Source organism: Epinephelus fuscoguttatus, linkage group LG23 (genome assembly GCF_011397635.1).
Source record: "Epinephelus fuscoguttatus linkage group LG23, E.fuscoguttatus.final_Chr_v1".
NCBI classification, from domain to species: domain Eukaryota; kingdom Metazoa; phylum Chordata; class Actinopteri; order Perciformes; family Serranidae; genus Epinephelus; species Epinephelus fuscoguttatus.
Genome location: NC_064774.1, coordinates 25,397,297 through 25,416,467, shown reverse-complemented (window position 1 = coordinate 25,416,467; position 19,171 = coordinate 25,397,297). Strand labels below are relative to the sequence as shown.

Sequence of the window (19,171 nt, the reverse complement as noted above, 5' to 3'; positions counted from 1 at the left end):
TGCCCTGTGCAAAGCTTCATTCTGCAGTTTCAGGCACAGTATAAAACATAAAATACACAGAAAGACATGGCACATAACAATGAAGAAGATGTGAACAGAAAAAGCTAACAAGTGCCATTAAAGGTAAAATCCACCCTGAAACACTGTCCAGAAACAGCTTCTAGTGATGAGCATTGCCTCTTATGGGTCATTTCGTTGTTTGATGCTCACCTACAATGGTCTGACTGAAGGCAATGCCTGAAATTGCCAACAGTGATCATAGAGTTTAAGATCTAAGTCTCAGAGTGAGCAGGAGCCTCAATATTTGGGACCAATCTTAACAGTCAAAGCAGGAGGAGGCAGACATAGTGATTCCTAGCCTCAATTGATCAGAATGCAATGCAGTTACAGCTTGCATCTTGCAGATTTGTCATCAGTACTGTGTGAAACATATCAGCCTTTAAAAGTTACTGTTTTGTAAACAGAACTAGCCAAACCAACATGGAAGAAGTTATGGTGATGAAGACCAACTGTTGCATTGCTCTCCGTACCAGCAGGTGGCAGTATTCTGTATTCATCATTCAAAAAGGAAAACGGTAGCATCACATTCAAGACGCTAGTTAGCCAGTTAGCACATTAACAACACAAACTGATGTTGATAGAACGAATGATATTTGCTGTGTGCTAGTGAACAATAGCACAAACAATTACGAACTGTTCCTGCCGAAGAGCTCAGTGGTTAAGAAATAATCTTACCTCAATAATAAGTTTGTTTAAATCTCATTACCTCTTGACTTTAGTTGTTTGATTTGTGTTTGTGCTGTTTCCGACGCAGATTCAACATGTTGGATTTGCTGAAAAAAGGAAACGAGGGGCAACTGGTGCCAATGGTGACGGACACATCGCAAAAATTAGGTTGAAAGATACTTACCAGCAGCCTGACATTGACCAACAACCGTCAGCTTGATGTGTAAAAGTCCTAAAACATCATCTTTTTTGGACCTGAAAACGTACTATGCAAAATATAGGAAGTTATTTACATGGTTTGGTGTCATGTAAAGATTTCAGTATAGTTATCTAGCTGTTGCCTGATCTACGAGACACTCATTTCCCCATTATCAGTAGCTATGATTGATCAGAATGCAGTCACAGCTTGCATCTTTGCAGATCTGTCATCAGTACTGTGTGAAACATGTAAGCCTTCAAAAGTTACTGTTTTGTAATCAGAAGAAGAAAAAGTACAGGAGGCATTTTTGCGTTGTGAGTACATTAGGCAGGTTTATAGAAGTTTGGAAAAACAAAAACAATTCAATGGTCAATTCCTCTTCTAAATGTAGCTGGAGAACTGAACTGACCAATAAAGGAGCAGCAGGGATGGTCAAGGCAGCTTATGAATTCACAGATGAAGGGTGAAGGATACAGGATCCCTATAATCCTTTCTACAGTGTATTCATGTTTGGCTACAGGCCTGCAGAAAACACATGCACAGGCATATCACCTCTTTCTGTACACTGTGTTCTTGGACTAGTGCTGGGCACTGTACTGCAGCGGACACTTCATGTCTAAACCAGTGGATATACTTCTTTCACACATGGTGAGTTGATGCTTCAAGGTCTATTTAATAGAAACACAGCCATCATCTGGTGAAAGTCAACCTTGCCTCGTCTTTCAGCTGACATTTGTCCTGTTTATTCTCAAGAGATTGATCACTGCCTTTACCGCTATTAGCAGTCACTCCATTTCAAGCGGTTTCTCTTTTTTTTTCCCACGGTAGAAATGTTCTAAATGTCTAAATGGAGCTTTAATGTAAGTACTGCTGAAGATTTTCAGACAGGGCCCCAAATGAGCTGATGATTAAGTCACACCGAGGCACCAGGGCTCGATAAACTTAGTGTTTCTCTGGGACCTAGGCAAATTAAAATATTTAATATCTGCTATCACACAGTTACAGAACCACCACCAGATGAGAAGCAAAAATGTTTTCAGACACAGTGAAAGCTTTCCTTTCCGGTCTCTCTACACTAATCATCACATTAAATAATAATAAAATACTTGATGATGGTGTCCAGTAAAGATGATGCTGGGAGTTAATGGTTCTGGAAACTAGCCCAGTAGAGCTAACTGGCTGTCTTTAGAACAAGTAAGTTATATTTTGTTAAAAAAATAAATAGTGTTGACAAGTTCCCCCATGATGTCAGCCTTGATATCATAGTGGCTTGAATTTGCCAAATTGATGTGAAATCGATTATGTCTCATAGCTTATCATATGAGATGTTTGCTGCATATTTATCAGAGTTGATTATTGAGTTGGTCCTTGGCTTTCACCCGATTGTGCTCCGTGTCTTCAGTTACACTGCAGCTCTCTGTCTAACCAGAGAACAGGCTGTTAGCTCAGTGCTCCTCCCCAGCTGCGATGCTCTCCCCTGGGGCTACAGTCACCAGTCAGGCTTCCCAGTCACGGATGTTGTGCTGTCGCTGGCAGGCTAACCAGACTAAGGTCACATTCCTGCCCAACATCTACAATAAACTTTTATGCCTTGTTAGCACACCAAAGACAGTTTGTACAAGAGCGGTTCAGGATGATCTTTTAAAATTGAAACACACAAAGACTGAACCAACAGTCTCTGTCTATCAATAGAGGAAGTTCCTGCAACCAGCAGGGCAGCACTATTCCTTGCCTTTGACCTTGAGATATGCTCGGTTTCAAATCCTTCTGTAGTTAATTTGTTGACTTTTCCACCTCCTTCCTCCGCTGCCCTCTCTCTACACTCTATGTTAAAATGTAAATTACATCCGAGTCTTATCTGTATGATGAAAAACACATGTTAATACACGTTATATAAGCACTTCAGCAATCACAATATGATCTGCTTAGCCAGACCACTAGGCTTGCATTTTGATGACAGTAAGTATGAGTCATCCAGGTGAAAATGTGTTCTACACAGTGTGACTGTATCTGTGAAAAGCATACACTTGAGGGACGAAACATGTCATCAGCAAGGACAGAAATACATTATTACATGTAAATGTAACAACAGGTAGTAACATTGTTACCTTAATAACGTCATAGTGGAAGCACTATCACTGTGTATAGAAACAGTAAGTAGAAATTTAATTACATTGCTGCAGATAGAAACATCGTCACTATGAGTAAAAACACATTCACTGCACGGCCCCCTTGATACACTTGCTGGCTCCATCCACTGCCCCCCCGGGCAAAAATAATTGGAGGCTGATATTACTGTCTGAAAGAGGCTGTGGTGCATTAATTAGCTCTTTTTACACATAGATCGCACCATAGGCCTGTTACAAAGTCCCTTCTTTGTGCTGCCTTTGCATTTTTACACAGAAGCAAACAATGACTGCATCTTGCCACTCCAGTGTGTGATTTTGGGCATGCCCAGCGTGACATGTAACACAACAGCATCAGCCTGTAGTGTGACATATAACATACTCGTTGTCAGGGCTTAAAAAAATAACAATCCCTGTTATATGGCGGCTGACCTTGCCCTTTGCTCAGAGGGTAAGGAGCTCCTGGACCTCACAAATTTCCCAATTTGCAGACATTTTTGGCCATCTTTGAGTTAGCTGCTAATTGCTACCACCTGCTTTTTAAATCTTCCGGCAGTGGGTCACACACATAACACGTTGCCAAAATTTTTCGTCTTGTAGATGCCTGTCCCTTTTCACAAAGGTTGTTTTGCCACTGTTACTACCTCCGCTGCCCGCCTAAAGGCGAGACAACTCTGTCCCCCCTTTCTGCGATTGTAGCCTACCTTTTAAACAGAATGGCGAGGTAGCATAATGCTGTGGAATCCATGCCTTTAAGAGGCATTATAAAAGTGGCTATTGTTTAAGCTTGTGCAAAGGTAGTGGTATTTTGTTAAACAGGACAACCTAAGGCATCCAATGGTACCAACAATGTCTTCATAGCTTCTGGCAACGGGTTTTAAATAATGTTCCAAAGTTAGGTTACATTTTTGCAAGGGAACAGCTGCCATGGCCATTTTCAAAGGGGTCCTTTGAGCTCTCACCTCAAGATATGTAAATGAAAATGGATTCTATGCGTACCGAGAAGTCTCCCCTAAACTTGAGAGGGCTTGTTCATAGTAAATGTTTTGTTCCTTTGAATCAATGTATTAACTCAAATTAAAGCTGCATTTTTGTCTTTTTAAAGAAAACGATAACCAGCCTATCTGAAGAACAATGAATCACCGAACACATGTATATACAGACACATGATATATTTAAACAAGATTGTTGTGGAATAAAAGAAACCAAAGTGCTACAATGGCATAAGCGAATCCCAGAAATTCAGTTATGGCTTTTGGTTTTGGTGTGCCACCCCAAGGTCAGTAGCCACCCCTATTAAAAATCTTCTGGGTGCACCAGTGGGCAGGAATATAATCATCGTACACAGAAATGTAATTACTAATAGAAATTTGACCTGTATAGCATATAACCATGATAAGGGATGTAGGTTGGGAATGGGTTTGACATTTGTGGTTGCAGTAGGTCAGCGATTCTATTTTCAGCCGAGTGATGGATAAAATCATACAGAGGCACCAAGTATTTATTGAGGCCTGTCTTTGTGATTGTGTAAAGCATGTATGTATGCAGGGTAATCATGGGACACTTTCTAGCCTATCTTGAGATCTTGAGGAACAGTGTTGCTGCCAGCAGCTACCTCAGCAGGAGCTCGGAGAGAAAACACACAAAACAGACTTTCTGCTCATCTTGGCCCAGCGGCACATCCTGCCAACATTCACAACTGAACAGTTCTACTGGGCTCACATTGCATTTGTGACCACAGTAATATAGTATAGACTTAAGATGACATGATAAGAGAGCTAGTTAAAAAGGTCACTGTATGCCTGTTTTATTAAAAAAAAAAGACATCTCCACAATGGGCCTCATTTTCTAAATTTAAAATGAGGGCATTAGCATACATGTATCTGTATTTGGAAGTCACAAGATGATCATACTAAAACTATTCCTGTAAACTGTGTGTCACGGGAGGCTCTAGTTTTGTCGTCCTAGTTAAAAGAAAACTAAATTTTGTCAGGCGCTTCATCTGATCTTGAAAACAGCAGCAGATGATGCAAAAAAATAAAAATAAAAATTATAGTCCAATTTTTTACCACAGCTGTTTCTTACAGTCAACTGTGGTGCTGGATTTCTTCTCATCAAAAATTGATACCTAGTTGTTTATTATTATCTCCCACACCAATGTGAAAGCAGGAGAGCAGCAGGGCCTAATTGCTGTTTTGAAAATGAATCAACATGCTTGGCTCCAGTATGTTCATCTGGGTGCTGAATCCTCAAAACAGCTCAACAGAAAAATCATTAATAGGAAAGCACTCCCATCAAGTAATTGATAGATGTTTCACGCAAACACCCTTCAGCGTGCAAACTAACACCAGCATTTCTAATTGCTGTTTCAACCATGCAAAAGAAATATCCATACAACAAAATAGCTGTGCATCATACTTTCTGTCCTTGACAGTTCCATTGGTGGCTGCCAGCAGAAGTGGCTTTTCAGAGGGCTGATGAGTGGCTTCAAATAACTAAGTAAGGCCCTAAAGGATGTTGTGTGAGCTTAGAGAGTGTTAAATCTCCCGTACCTGCACGAAACCCATCCTGCTGGTTGGCGTTAGCATTAAAGCAGCTCTAAAAGCCATGAAACACCCTGTAGATTTAAGACGAGCACTGCAGACAATGTAATTGAATCGAGCTTTGTTGCACAGAGTAACAGATGGTGAGTTGAACCAGAGTGAGATAACAGGAAGAATTAAATGTTGTTAGACATTTTAGACAAAGTAGTAATGTGAAGTATCGCTTAATGCTTATGTGCTCATAACCTCCGTTTAAATAAGAAAGAATGATCCTAATGCAGACCAGCAAATAGTCAATCTTTTTGCATTTATCATCCCACTGGATGCTGTTTAACAGGTCAGAGTGTGCTTTCGCAAGCCTTCTGTTTCTATGGAATGATAGGAAATGCATTTAAAACGCTCCCACTGCTGTCTGTGAAAGAACAAAAATAAACTGCCGCTTGTGTTTCGTAATCTACTCAGAAATGGGCCATTTTCACTGCTAACAATGAAAGGATTAGAAGGAAAACATGCCGTCAGACATGCCCGTTATGAAATCTTAAAGACTATCTCATGACATATAGCAGAGTGATGAGGGAGCATCGTTTGAAGGATATGCTGTACTAGCCTTATAGAGGTGAAAAATACTGTAAAGTGAGCTTTTGAATGTAAAAACTTGTGTTTGAAGTGAAAAAGCCAAGGTTGCACCGATGTCTAGCAACTTCACACATTCTTCCCTGAACCGTCATTTAATTGAATAAGGCAGCTTCTTTGAATTTTAAAATGAATCCCATTATGTTTTCACTTTGCTCTTTCACTGTGAAGGATTGTTCACACCACCATTAAGACAGAAAAATGTAGCATTGAAATGTATGAGGGAATGTAGAGCTGAAAATGGAGGAAGCTGTTGCAGCGTATTAGCCATGATGCGCCATCCACTTTGATATAATGTGCTCCACTCTACAAGAGAGGCATGGTCTGAGACCGGAGCACATATGAATACGCCTCTTGTATAAACTGTGTTCACTTATTGTCCTTATAAGCACCTGCTTTTGCTAAATTCATTAGCTAGCAAGCAACTGACACTTAGCAATCTAGTTAGCTCTGAGAGATAGTTTTGTGGCTAGCTAGTTAGCAGCTAGCTACACTAGTTCACCAACTAACCGTGCCTGCAGTCATGTCACAAGCTTGTAGAACCGCATATTTTGTGAAGACGCAGGGCTTAATTTTGCTGCACCACTTTCTGATATGTTCAGACTTTAGTTTTAGAAAAAAATGCCTGAGAAATGAGATATATTAATAGCGCTAACTGTGTTCTGCTACAGTAGGCAGATGGTTAAAGCAAACTTACGTAAGAAACACAGACATAAGTGTATAGGAAATTGGTAAAAGGAACGTATCATGTTGCCAGGGTTCTATGTTCCCCAGTTTAATATCCTCTTAATGACACAAAACCTTTCAAATGATTTTTTGTTTGCAGCAATGTTTTTTTCCTAGGTTAAATGTTTAATGTATGTTTCCTTGGGTGAAATCACCCTCAAAGCCGTTAAAAGCTAGAAGCTGTTATACTCCTTTAACACCACGTCCTCAATTTGCAGACAAGACAGTTTTCGGTTCAGTTTTTGACTGAATTTGAAACTTCAGTGTCTCTTCTTTTAGGGATGGGCCATATTAATCTCTTACAATGTTGGTTTCTATCAAGAACATAGGACCTGAGGAACATGGATGACCTAGTGGTGGGGGTTAAAATATAATATACAGTAGCACAAACTGAGAAGAGTAATGAAGTCAACAAAATGATCCAGAAATGTCCATTGTATAGCAAAATTTGTTGTACCTAAAGTTTGCAAGCATTAGCTAATATAAGCCAGCAGAAGTTTTTGGCCATATTAGACCAAATAAAGCTGTAGCAGCAAAACCGTAGTGTTTTGAACTGAGCAAATAAAGTAGACTTTTCATTTGTAAGAGAAGGTGTGTATTATTTCTTCTTTTTAAAGTGACACAGTCCCGCTTTAAGACTGAGGCGTCCTTGCTTAGAGCAACGTAAATATGTCAAAAGCGAAACAATTGTAGTGTACTGTTTGTTGCAGCAGACATTCTTTAGGTACAAATTGCCACAAGTAGCTGCCTCTGACAAACAGCCCATTGTATTTCAGGTGTATTTCCCCGTTTAGATGGGCTTTCTGTTGTTTCTCCAGGCCACAATGTGAGTCTGTACTTGTCAAAAATGACAAATAGCCTATGCAACATGTAACATAACCTCAGTCTCATGATTTAGGTCACACGTTAACCTACTTGAGAGGATGTGTTTTCCTTTTTGCTTGTCCAGCATGTGTGTTTGTCCACATTATAATAATGAATTTATGGCAGGCTCTGTTTTAAATGTGCTGTTTACTGTAAAACAGTCACCTTCTCTCACAGATTGTATGTGGGAGATTGGATGACTGTGTGTGTGTGTGTGTGTGTGTGTGTGTGTGCGGGTAAGGCAGAGGCCAGCTGGATGGGCCTGGTATTGGGTTACAGTAGGCATGGAGTAGTTTTTGCTCTATGACGGCCTCTGATCAATTAAGAGGGAGAGTGGAGGAGAAAGTGAGGGGGGTGATGAAAGAAATGGAGTGGATGAGGAAAGAGGAAATGACTGAACATTAAGTTGACAGGTGGAGGAGGAACATTGGGAGGAGGAGAGACGGCGAGATAAAAAAATAAAAGAAAGGCAGAGGATATTGCAGGGGAGAGGATGTAATGAAACGGCTGGCGATGCAATAAGCACAACCACTGCTGTGTCATGGAGGAAAGGGTTGATTCTTAAAGGAATACGCAGATGCTTGAGCAAATAAGCGCTCTGATTGAATAACCAGTAGTGTTACCTTGGTGGGTGTTCACTATTAAATATGCCGTTGTGGTTCTGAGGCAGTGCAAAGCTAAGTAAATAAAGAAAATCAAATACTGGACATGCAGAGGTGACATGTTGTGAATCAGTAGCGAAGGGAACGAAGATTTGTTTTAGATGCAAAGAGATACTGAAAGCAGAAAATATGCCTTTAAAATCACGCCCAGACTTAATCAAGGACAAGAAAATGTGAGATTTATTTTTTCTCTGCAGCAGTGTGGAAAGCACCGTGCCTCATGTACAGCAAACCAACACATTATTATTCAACAAGTGGGGGTTACAAAGCTGCTAATCAAATGTTGGAGGATGTCTCCAGCCGGGATAACTGTCTCCCATATTTGTTTACTAACTGTCTCCAATTTGTGTTTACATTTCGCACAGCAAATATTACCTTCAGAGGAGAATTCCAACATCTAAAATTCCTGAAAGTCACTCTGTGGTCAAGGAGATTTTGGACTCTTAGACTCTTAAAGAGGCCCAATAGCCCAAGGACCTGTGAAATAGTCTTGTTTTATTGATGCTAATTGAAATCTATTTACTGATAGTGATTCAGGTAATTATAGGGAGAGCAAGCGACAAAAAAATTACAGGCAACAGAGCATACAGATAAAAACCACAGCCTGTAACACCCAGCTACAGTCTGTTCATTATGCTGTGTGGTGGAAATGTGTATTATTAGTATCATTGGATTATTTAAAGATGGGCTTAGCGCGCCACTTAATCTTTTGCCATGACTTAGCCTTCTCCCAGTGCCTTTGTTAAAGAGAGAATGGGACTTTACCATCTCTGCGTCCCTTGAATGCAGCATATAAAGACTTTCTGCCATGTTTTTAAATCCCCTGCCATTAAATTACAATGCTGTTTTGAAGCAAAGGTCTTCAGACACAGTAGCTGTCACTTTCACTGTTAATCAGTAATGACTTTCACTTCAATCATTGGTATTTTTCAGAAGGTAGCCGTCTTAATTTGGAATAAAACTCTGGAGACTGTCCTTATAATTATGTCTGGATTTATGCTCAGATTTTCATAGTTGTGCTTTAGCCTGTTTCCATGAGTGATTAAAGTTGGTTCATCTATATGACCACTTGTAATCACATGACAGATGGTCATTGGTAGTTCACTAAGGATAACTGACCCCACTTCAGTTTGCTTGAGAAGAAGAATAAGGAAGAAGAGATGCAGTTGAAAGGTAGTGAGTAAAGAAGCTAGTAGGTGGACCTTTAGCTTAAGCTATATTAATCTATTCCTTTAATTGTCTTGGCGCAATGTAACTACCATATATGGTTGTTCTCAGGTGCCATGCCATTGTGCCAAAGCCCCATCAGTCCAAAAAATGTCCCATTGGACCAAAAGCAGCCTCTTATCCCAAAAACAAATGGCCATTGCTCCGAAGTCTTGTTTCTCTGAAAACACACACTCCCTGCAGTTAGTTTCAGTGACCCAGGGGCATTTGAACCACCGATCCTGGGTGTTTTCACCCACCCTTCGCTGAGTTTCCTAATGGTGTTTTAGCCACCGAACGTGGGTGTTTTAACCCAAAACACGGTCTTTTCTGAACCATAACCAAATGGTTTTTGTGCCTACAACTTACCACACCTTCACCACAGCATTGTTGACAAATGTAATGTATTGGTGGTTCATAGAAATATGCTATCATTTTTTCTGATGATTGGGTTGTCTAACTGCAGGGAGTGTGTATTTTTGGAGAAACAGGACTTCAGAGAAATGAATGTTTCTTTTTGGGCTGACGGAGAAGTGTGCTTCAGTCCAGGTGGACATTTCTCGGAATAATGGCAAGGCACCCGAGAACAACCATATAAGGTAGTTCCACTGCCGCAAAGTGGTTGAAAAAGTGAATTAATTTAGCTTAAACTAAAGGTCCACTTACAAGCGTCTTCACTCACTACCTTTCAATGGAATTTCACAGTCCTCTTCAGCAAATTGAAGTTGGGTCCGTTGTCCGTTTTGGGCCATCAGAACAATGGCAGTCTCCTGTTACAGCTAACTTTAGCTAAAAGTTTGGCAACTAGATTCATTTGGAGTTGTGTTTCTGTTTGTCTAGCAAATGTAAGCTCAATATCCAGGCTTCTTTTAGCTTTTTTTTGGTCTCAACTAACTCCTGAGGCAAATATGTGGCTCTTTAGCTGCTTAAATGCTCAACCATGTTTACCAGCTTGTTGCTCACTTTGTCCTTCTGCTATTTGGTGCTAAGCAGGTAGCACACAGTGGGTTTTTGGAGCATTTTCACTGAAAACAGTGTCCTGCAGTTGGAAAGGAGGCAGCTGAGAGTGCTGAGACTGAACCAAAACATTAAAGCTGTGAGCTGTAAAACCAAAACAATGAGCTAGAAGACGCTGAAATTCTCTGTTGAGTCGAGGCTGCAGAGTTGGTGATAATTCTCTGGGGTTGTCACAAAGAGCAACACCTTGAGGATGAACTTTTCAAAGTAACAGAACACACAAAACACCATCATTCATTTCAGGTGAGATATATTTTTTTGAACCATAGAATTTGAAAACCAGTCTGTATTTCTGTAATTTTAGTAAGTTGAGTAAAAATTCCAGATCCAAATAAAAATTTAAATGTACTGAATTGTTCCTTGGCCCAAGACCAATCTGTCCACCAAATGTAATGAAAATCTGTTCATATTTTGGTGAGATCTCCTGCTGACAGACAGACGGACAGGCATAAAACATAACGTCCTCAGCAGAGAACATAAACATGTCAGATTTCTGTCAGCAGGTCCGGCTTCATTACCATTAACAGACTGCACATACAACACTATTTACACGTTAAATGCTAATACCCAGCCGGTCTTATTACCTATTCTCGGTACTATCACCAAGTGATGACTTCCAAGTATTTCCTGCTCTAATTTAAAGCAGATGAATTGTCCTGTTCTTTCTCGGCAGGTAAATTGCTGTTTACTCTTCAGTCTGCTTGAAAATCTTAAGAGAGGTGACAAGAGGGGGATGTAGCCTATCACACGGGACAACAGCCCTCTTCATTTTTCCTTTCTAATCAGGCTGTTTATAAGCAAGATGATGTGTTGTAAGTTTCCTAGACAGTTTGTTGTCTTGTGGATGTGTTATAAGGAGGATTAGATTACTTAGAGATGGACTTAAAGCGTCACTTAAACCCCTTAAGGTGATATTTATACTGCCCTGACTTCTACACTGTATGGTGTCTCACTTCTGATAACTGCTGACGCTCCCTTCTCCTATTTATACCTGTCTTTCCCTTGCTTTCTTTCTTTATCTGCCTCTATCCCCTTCTATCTCTTTCTCCCCCTCCCTCTCATCCTTGCTTCCTCTCTGCGTCACTATCTGTGAATTGAGCATGAGTGTGTGTTTGTGTGTGTGTGTGTGTGTGTGTGTGTGTGCGTGTTCTTAATGACAGAGGTGCAGAGGCGGCTTGCATGGTGGCTAAAACAGAAGCTGTCCTCCTCTCTTTCTGTCTCTCTGTCACACAAACACACACGCACGCACACACACACACGCATTCAGCCCCAAACAGAATAACTGTTATTTAAAGACTAGAACTGTACTCGCTCATTTGAGGAAAAAAATAAAGCCACACAGAGACTGATGGGTGGAGTAGACGAAGGGAAAGATGGAGGGAGTGAGGAGAGGGAGGAAAAGAAGGGAGGTACCCTAGTGATGGAAAGATGAGAGAGAAGCAGGAGGACGACGAAGGGGATGATGTCATCTTTTAACCCTATACTGCTCCCCTCTCCTCCCTCCCTGTTTCCTCCCCAGATTCTTCCTCCTCTCCTCTCAGTGTCTCTCTCCGGCAGAACTATATTTAGATTTGTGCAGCTGTGTATGTGTGTTTTCATGCTGTTGCAAGGCGCTTGGCACTGTTCATTCTTATATGTTACTGCTCCTTTCACCAAACCCACTCACCCCTCTCCCTCTTCTCGCACTCACCATCTTTTCTACGTCACACTCTGTTGTTTCAAGTCATCTTTTTTCATCAGCCTCCTCTTCCTCAATGTATTTAAAGAATACGTCTGGAGATACGACTTTATTTCCTCCTTGTCGACAGATCTGATGAAAAGACCAAAACCAACAATGAATTGATGCAATGAACAAGTGTTGCCAAATCTGTCTTTTTACTCTGTTCCATTGTTGTCCAAACACAATGAATACACACCATGAGCCACATTGCTGCACTGGGTGACATGTTCCTTTGATACAATGAACACGAGCACTGTAGTTTATTTTGTCCCACACACAGTGCTGCTGCTGCAGATATTCACTTGTGTGCCAAGTGTGTATTAATCCGCCACTAAAATAGTCCCCAACAAAGTCTCCTGTTATTGTTTCCTAAACACTACCGTGCCCAGCTGTTTTAGGAAATTACTTACACTTACAAAAAAAACCAACTTAATGTTTGTGACCAGTTTATAAAGATTCTTTAGATGTCTTCTGTAGGAACCAATGGGCTTAGGGCTGACTGGGTCTGTGTATGAATTATAATTCATCTGAGATAGTTTATCTTATGCAGTAAAGTTTATTAATAGAGATGCAGGGGCCTGGGGAAATGGGACAACCCAATGGCTAGAAAAAAATGTTTGTGTAATATTGCATTGTACCTTTGTGCAAACCACAGATATATTAGATTTGTACATTGTTTTGTGGCAGATATGTTGAAACTATATGTTTCTCAGCACTGTGGGGAAGATGGGATTAGTTTTTAGGCACAAAAAACACTAGGTTATGGTTAATTTTGGCACAAAAACTGCTGGAAAAACAGGGACAGGTCGGTGAAAAACACAGGTTTGGTGGCTCAAACGCCAGTGTAAACCCTGCAAAGTGTTGCTAATAAACCAATGTGTGTCGTATAGTGGTCTGCAGCTTAGCAGCTGTCTTGCCTGTGTGTCTTACCATCCATCAACCCCTCTACCTCCCAATAACAAAATCAACTTTTATACTATGTCACTTTGAAAACATTGATATAGGTATGAAGCCTACAAATGTAATGTAGCTTTGGTTTGCAGAAGTGTGCAGTGCAAACATGTTCTTCTGGCGACTGGGCTTAGTGGGAATGTCGCTGAAAGGAGAGACAGCAAGGCAGAATGGAGTGGAGAGCATTTCTCATTACACTCCACTAGATTTCTGGAAATTTAGTGTTTCCTTATCGGCCAATAACATCATACAGCAGTCCTCAGTATCTGCAAAATTTAAAATGAGCCCATAGCCATAGACTGCATACAGTATGTAAAGAAGTGCTTTGGGACTCTGTTTTTTTTATTATTGGTCTTGTCGTAGTATGTCTCAATTGGACTGTTTCTATTATTACAACTTTCTCTTCATTTTATGTAATTGCTTTTTTACCACCTACGGCTTATATTGTACCTCCAGCCATCCGTGGAGAGGGAATCTCTCATCATGTTGCCTCTCCAGAGGTTTCACACATTATTTTTTACTCATGCACCAAAGATTTTTTTTACTCTTCTTAGACAACTACAGGACTGGTTTATGAACTGTTGAGACATTGTACGTGCATGATGTCTGGCTTTACAAATAAACATGACTTGACATTCGGGACAGACTTTTGCTGACAGCTAAGACAGCCTTTATTACTTTGGCCTTCAGTGAGCGATCCGCCCTTTGGTACACTTTTAAGAACGCCTCATCAGAATCAACACCTACACAACAAATTGCTTCAGTGAAGACATTACTATTTTCCAGTGTAATCTAATGTAATCTCCCATGAATGACTTCCACTTAAAATTTACTAAGGATGTCAGTTTCGGTTAATTTTGCTTTTGATAACTTAATTTTTAAGAAAACAAAACAACACAAAATACAAAATGAAGTGAATACAAAAGGCCTTCTCTTTTTCTCTGACCCTCCATCGACTCAGTGTGATCTTTAGCGTTGCATTAACAAAGTGCTGTCCATTTGAAGGTGGTGCAGTTTTAATGTTATGTGATGTAAATGTCTTGCCTTTTATTTATTTTTTATTTGGCTTCGCTCGCAGATAGCTGGCTAGCCACGTTAACTCATGGAAACATAATGCACACTGCCTACCCTACAGTCTCCACTCGTTAGCTAACGTTAGCCATGGCCGCTCAGCACTGTGTACCACGCAAGTCATGTGGGACCTAGCTAGCGGTGCCACTCAAATTCGGCAATTACCGTTGGTAATGCCATGCCAGTGACGGGACAGCACTGCTGTGGAAACATGATGGCCCCCCTCCAGTCTCCCCCCAGGTGGCCCCAGTGAGTAAGCAACTTCATTTTGAGCGCAGACCCCCGTGTAGCACTGTTAATTATGTTAACACCACTAGCCGTGCCGACAAAGCCAACTGTGCTAACAGAGCTAACATAGTTGAAGATGTGAAAGGGGGTTTGTGGTTCAAAACTGAGCTGCTTACTAACTGGGACAACTGGGGATAAAGTCTAGGTTAGGCAAAATGTTTTCACAGTGTTAATCACCGAATGAGCAGTGCCGCTAGCTCCCACCAGACCTGGTATGTGCGCAGTGCAGTAAACTGACGAGTAGCAAGTTAACCTATACACCGACATGGGTAACTGGTCAAAAATATTCTAAGTGGTTAACCATCAATGCCCTAAAATGTTCTTTTAAAGAAAGTCTACTATTAGTAACATGGTAAACATTAAAGTAGAAGTTGTTATATGTATTTTTTTTTTTTTTTTTACTCTTGGTACAAGCCGTGAACGTGACACTGACTTGTGATCACTTTCTTAAGTTGAAAAACACTCAAACACTGTAAAGCTGAGAGGAGCAGCAGAGTCTGGTGATAATTCCCTGTGTGTTTGCCACTATGAGCGACCTCTTTCACATTACACAGTCATTAGATATATTGCTAATATAAAAACATTGATTGGTGTAGTTTTAAAAAGGAAAAAAGTAGAACTGTAACATTTTCAGATAATGACTGCAGGGGAAATTAATCATTCTTTGTGCATGTGCATTTTGAAAAGCTCCTTTATCTGCACAGTCACATGAGGAAGAACAAAGGATTAAAGGAAGAGTAACACAAAGCTTGAAGCACTTTGTATTAGCACAGATAGCCTGCTCTTTATATATAAAAATAAATGTAGAGTGTAATTGCTTTTCTGTTTGTTTTAACATGCTTTTATAATTGTGGTAATGTAACTTTGGTAATGATGTGACATGTAGACAATATGAGTTTTAATCTCAGGGGACTTTCTCAGTTAATAAAGATGAAATAAATAAAGTAGTAAAATTTAACTACATGCATTTAATGTTTTGGATTTTATAGCCACAGCTTGTTACCCATTCAAAACACCAATTTGGACTGTCAGGAGCATGAAAATAGCTCAGTCATAAATGACTCACTTGCTGTGATTAAGATCTGAGTTAATATTCTAATCACTGCACTGACATGATATTAAAAGCTGATTTGAATGAATGGGTCTGGAGCGACCTGCATTGACCTAATAATAGCACAGCCATGAGGAAAACTAAAATCCACCTCAGTATTACCTCAGTTTGGCTTCTCCACTGTTTCATTGTGCACCGAGTTCGTGTTATCCATTCAAATGTGAGCAGTTTCTGCCAGTGCCAGACGTGATAACAGACAGCAAGGTAATACTGGTGGCCAGTTTAGCAAACGCAGACAACCAAAGACCAGTTTTAGCCCATTTGCTTTGCCTTAAAATATGTACTGTGGCTCTGTCTGTGCCTGTCATCTTCCGACACTCTTTTTTCTCTGTCATTTTTTTTCCTTTGCTCTCTCCCACACTTGCTGTCACATGACCCACCAAGTCTCTTCATCTTCCCTCTCTTTTTCTCACCTCCTTTCCCACTCTCTGTCTCCCAAACACACATACATGCTTTTTTCTTTCCCGTCGTCTTTTCACCTCTCTCTGTTCTTTTTTCTCAGTCCCAGCACGGCACATTTTCATACAATTACTCTCCATTAAAAATGGATTAGATTTCACCTTCACAGTGTGTCTACAGAGGGGGAACAGGAGGGGGGAGTGGACAGCCAAAAGGGGGGCCATGAGAAATCAGGAGAGAAGGAGGCAAGAGGTAGAAAGGTTAGGAAGGGGCAGATTGGGAAGGAAAGGAAAACAGAGAGGTGAAGAGAAGAAGGAAAGGATGGTACAAGAGTGATGAGCGACCAGGTGGATAAAAGGACTGAAGCTGCAGCTATCTCAAACTAACCAAGAGCCACAAATACAGAGGTGGTTGCCTCGCAGATTTAGACTCACATTCTTTCTCAAAGCAAAGTCAGAAGAAATAGTTCACTGTCAAAAACTTTTCACACTCGTTTTTTGTGACAAATAGTCAGTAAATTGTGTGATCTTGTCTGTCACACGTTTGTCCAGTCACTGAGAAATGGCTGCAATTCAAGAACAAATTGACCACTCAGTACAGCTCGATGGGCAGTCCCATAGATGGCAACACTAATGTAAAATGGGCAGAAAGGAAGGCTAAAGAAAAGTCACAGAAAAAGTTTTTACAGGTTATGTCATGCATGTTGAATTGTCATAAACCAAACCAAACAAAACCCAAAAAACAAAAAAAAAACCCAAGAAGCGGGTCAGTCCTGGTTTTCTGATCCTTTTAACACAAAAAACAAATAATCGTCTGCATATATGACAAGTCAAAGTTTAGAGAATATTCTCCCCAATAGAAGACAGTCTTGTTGTGAGTTTAAACTAAATGTAACCCAAATACATAAAGTTGTAAGTCAGAAAATTAGGATCATAATCTTACAGTAAAGTTTTTCCATATCATCAACCTGGGACTTTATCAAACAGCAACTTAGTAGTTTCATTATGTGTTAGACTTAAAATAAATCCTCTTCAAATACAGATACTCTGTCACATCACCATCCAAATTATGGAAGGCACAGTTGGTCATAATTGATAGAGTAAAAGGCCACTTTCAGTGATCTCAAAAGAGTGTGTACCTGACATATCAAGCAAAGGACGGCTCTCGTCTATTGTCATGTAGCTTTTTGCCAAAGGGAGCAGATGGTCATGGTGTGCCCATAAGAGGTGAGGGGGTCTGGGGCTGGAAGAACTCCAGTCACCCCCTCCCTTATTCCTCCTCTGTTTCCCACCTGGGGGTTAAGAAGGGTTAAATCTAATCCGCTCCTGCTGTGTGTGTGTGAGTGTGTGAGTGAGTGTGTGTGTGAGAGTCTTGGATCATCCTCTTTCCAACTGCACAGTCAGTCTAGACTGCTTCCCAGCCATTGGTAAAGCTGCATTGTTTTTTTCTGACAAAGAGATTATTTGTTCAAGGCTAAAGTACATTTCTTGCTGACACTGCTTAGACAGGAGTCAATAGTCATTTACTCCATGGTCATTTTAGGGTGTAGTTAGCTGTGCTCTAGTATTGGATTGCATTAAATGTGACAGGTTTATGTTATTAAACAATTTTCTATTACAGAGCTTTTCTTTGTCCTTATACTTTTGAATTCTACCTCTACCTAATTTGAAAAAAAAAACAGAAGAATTGCACTCAGTGCAGCAAGTAGTGGAGGCAAACAATTTGCATCATGGTGGCCAGGCTAAGACCACTTTACTCTTTGGTGTGGCACAGAAGTTTGTGTCTTAAGGCCTAGAAACATCAAAGTGACATCAAAGAACTAGCAGCAACAAAGGCTGACTGTTGTGTCGCCTCACGTCATCTGTGCGTCAGCCAAGATGTTGCGCATAAGCACACCGCAAAGGCTACAGCCAATGGCTAACTATAACGTACGTTCAGCACCAGCCTAAGAGGAAATAACTCTCCTTACTAGCAGGCAGCTCGTATCTGCCATTTAACATGGACACCAGGAAGAGTAGCTTTTGGCTTGATAACAACTAATAGGGATGCAAATAAACAGTAAACAATTAAAGGGGAACGGACAGAATGGATTCAAGATGCTAGTTAGCCAGTTAGCACATAAACAACACAACCTGATGTTGAAGGAACAAATTATATTTACCATGCACTAGTGAACAATAACACAAACCATTCTGAACTGTTTCTGCTTAAGAACCCAATGGCTTGAAAATAATCTGACCTAATATAACAAGTTTGTTTCAGTTTCACGCCCTCTTGACTTTAGCGGTTCGTTAGAATGATTTCTCTCACTGACAAGCTCCTCTGGGTCCAACACCGATTCAGCACGTTCAGTTGGCCAAAAACAGCCAACAAGGGTTGACTAGTGCCAAGGATACAGGACACATAGCAAGAACAAGGGCGACAGACGCTCACTGACAGCCAGGCGTTGACCTATGTCCGACTTTTGACTTGGTGTGTTGGGGCCCTTAATTCAGAATGGGCTGTGTGGTGGCCAATTGCTGGCCAAGCTTAAGCCTGTAGTGCCTATGGCCACCACTTACCACTCCTTTACTCCACATTGATTACAACCCAAGATTGCCTATCAGTTCTCATCGTGTTTAGTTACATGTAGAAATCAAATTATAGAACCAGTTAGGTCCACTGAGTTCCTGTAGGGTTTGTCATACATGGCAAGGTAAGGTAGTGTATCAAACAAACAATGGCTGGAATAGGATTCAGAGCTTTAAACTCTGTCTGTGATGTCTTTCCAGATCATCTCCTTTTTCCATAGCAATTATAGGTCATATATCAGCTAAGATAAGATAAGATAAGATAAGATAAGATAAGAAGCTTTATTGTCATTGTACAAAAATACACAACGAAATTTCGTTTGGCATCATGTCATAAATATACACATACAGTCTGCAAC

General features: G+C 40.5%; 1 protein-coding gene across 1 annotated transcript in view; it reads left to right on the top strand.

The window, feature by feature from the left end:
• The window catches only part of ppp2r5b (protein phosphatase 2, regulatory subunit B', beta), a 52,664-nt gene that overhangs the window by 4,743 nt on the left and 28,750 nt on the right, over nt 1-19,171 (top strand). The gene's annotated exons all lie outside the window — the stretch shown is intronic.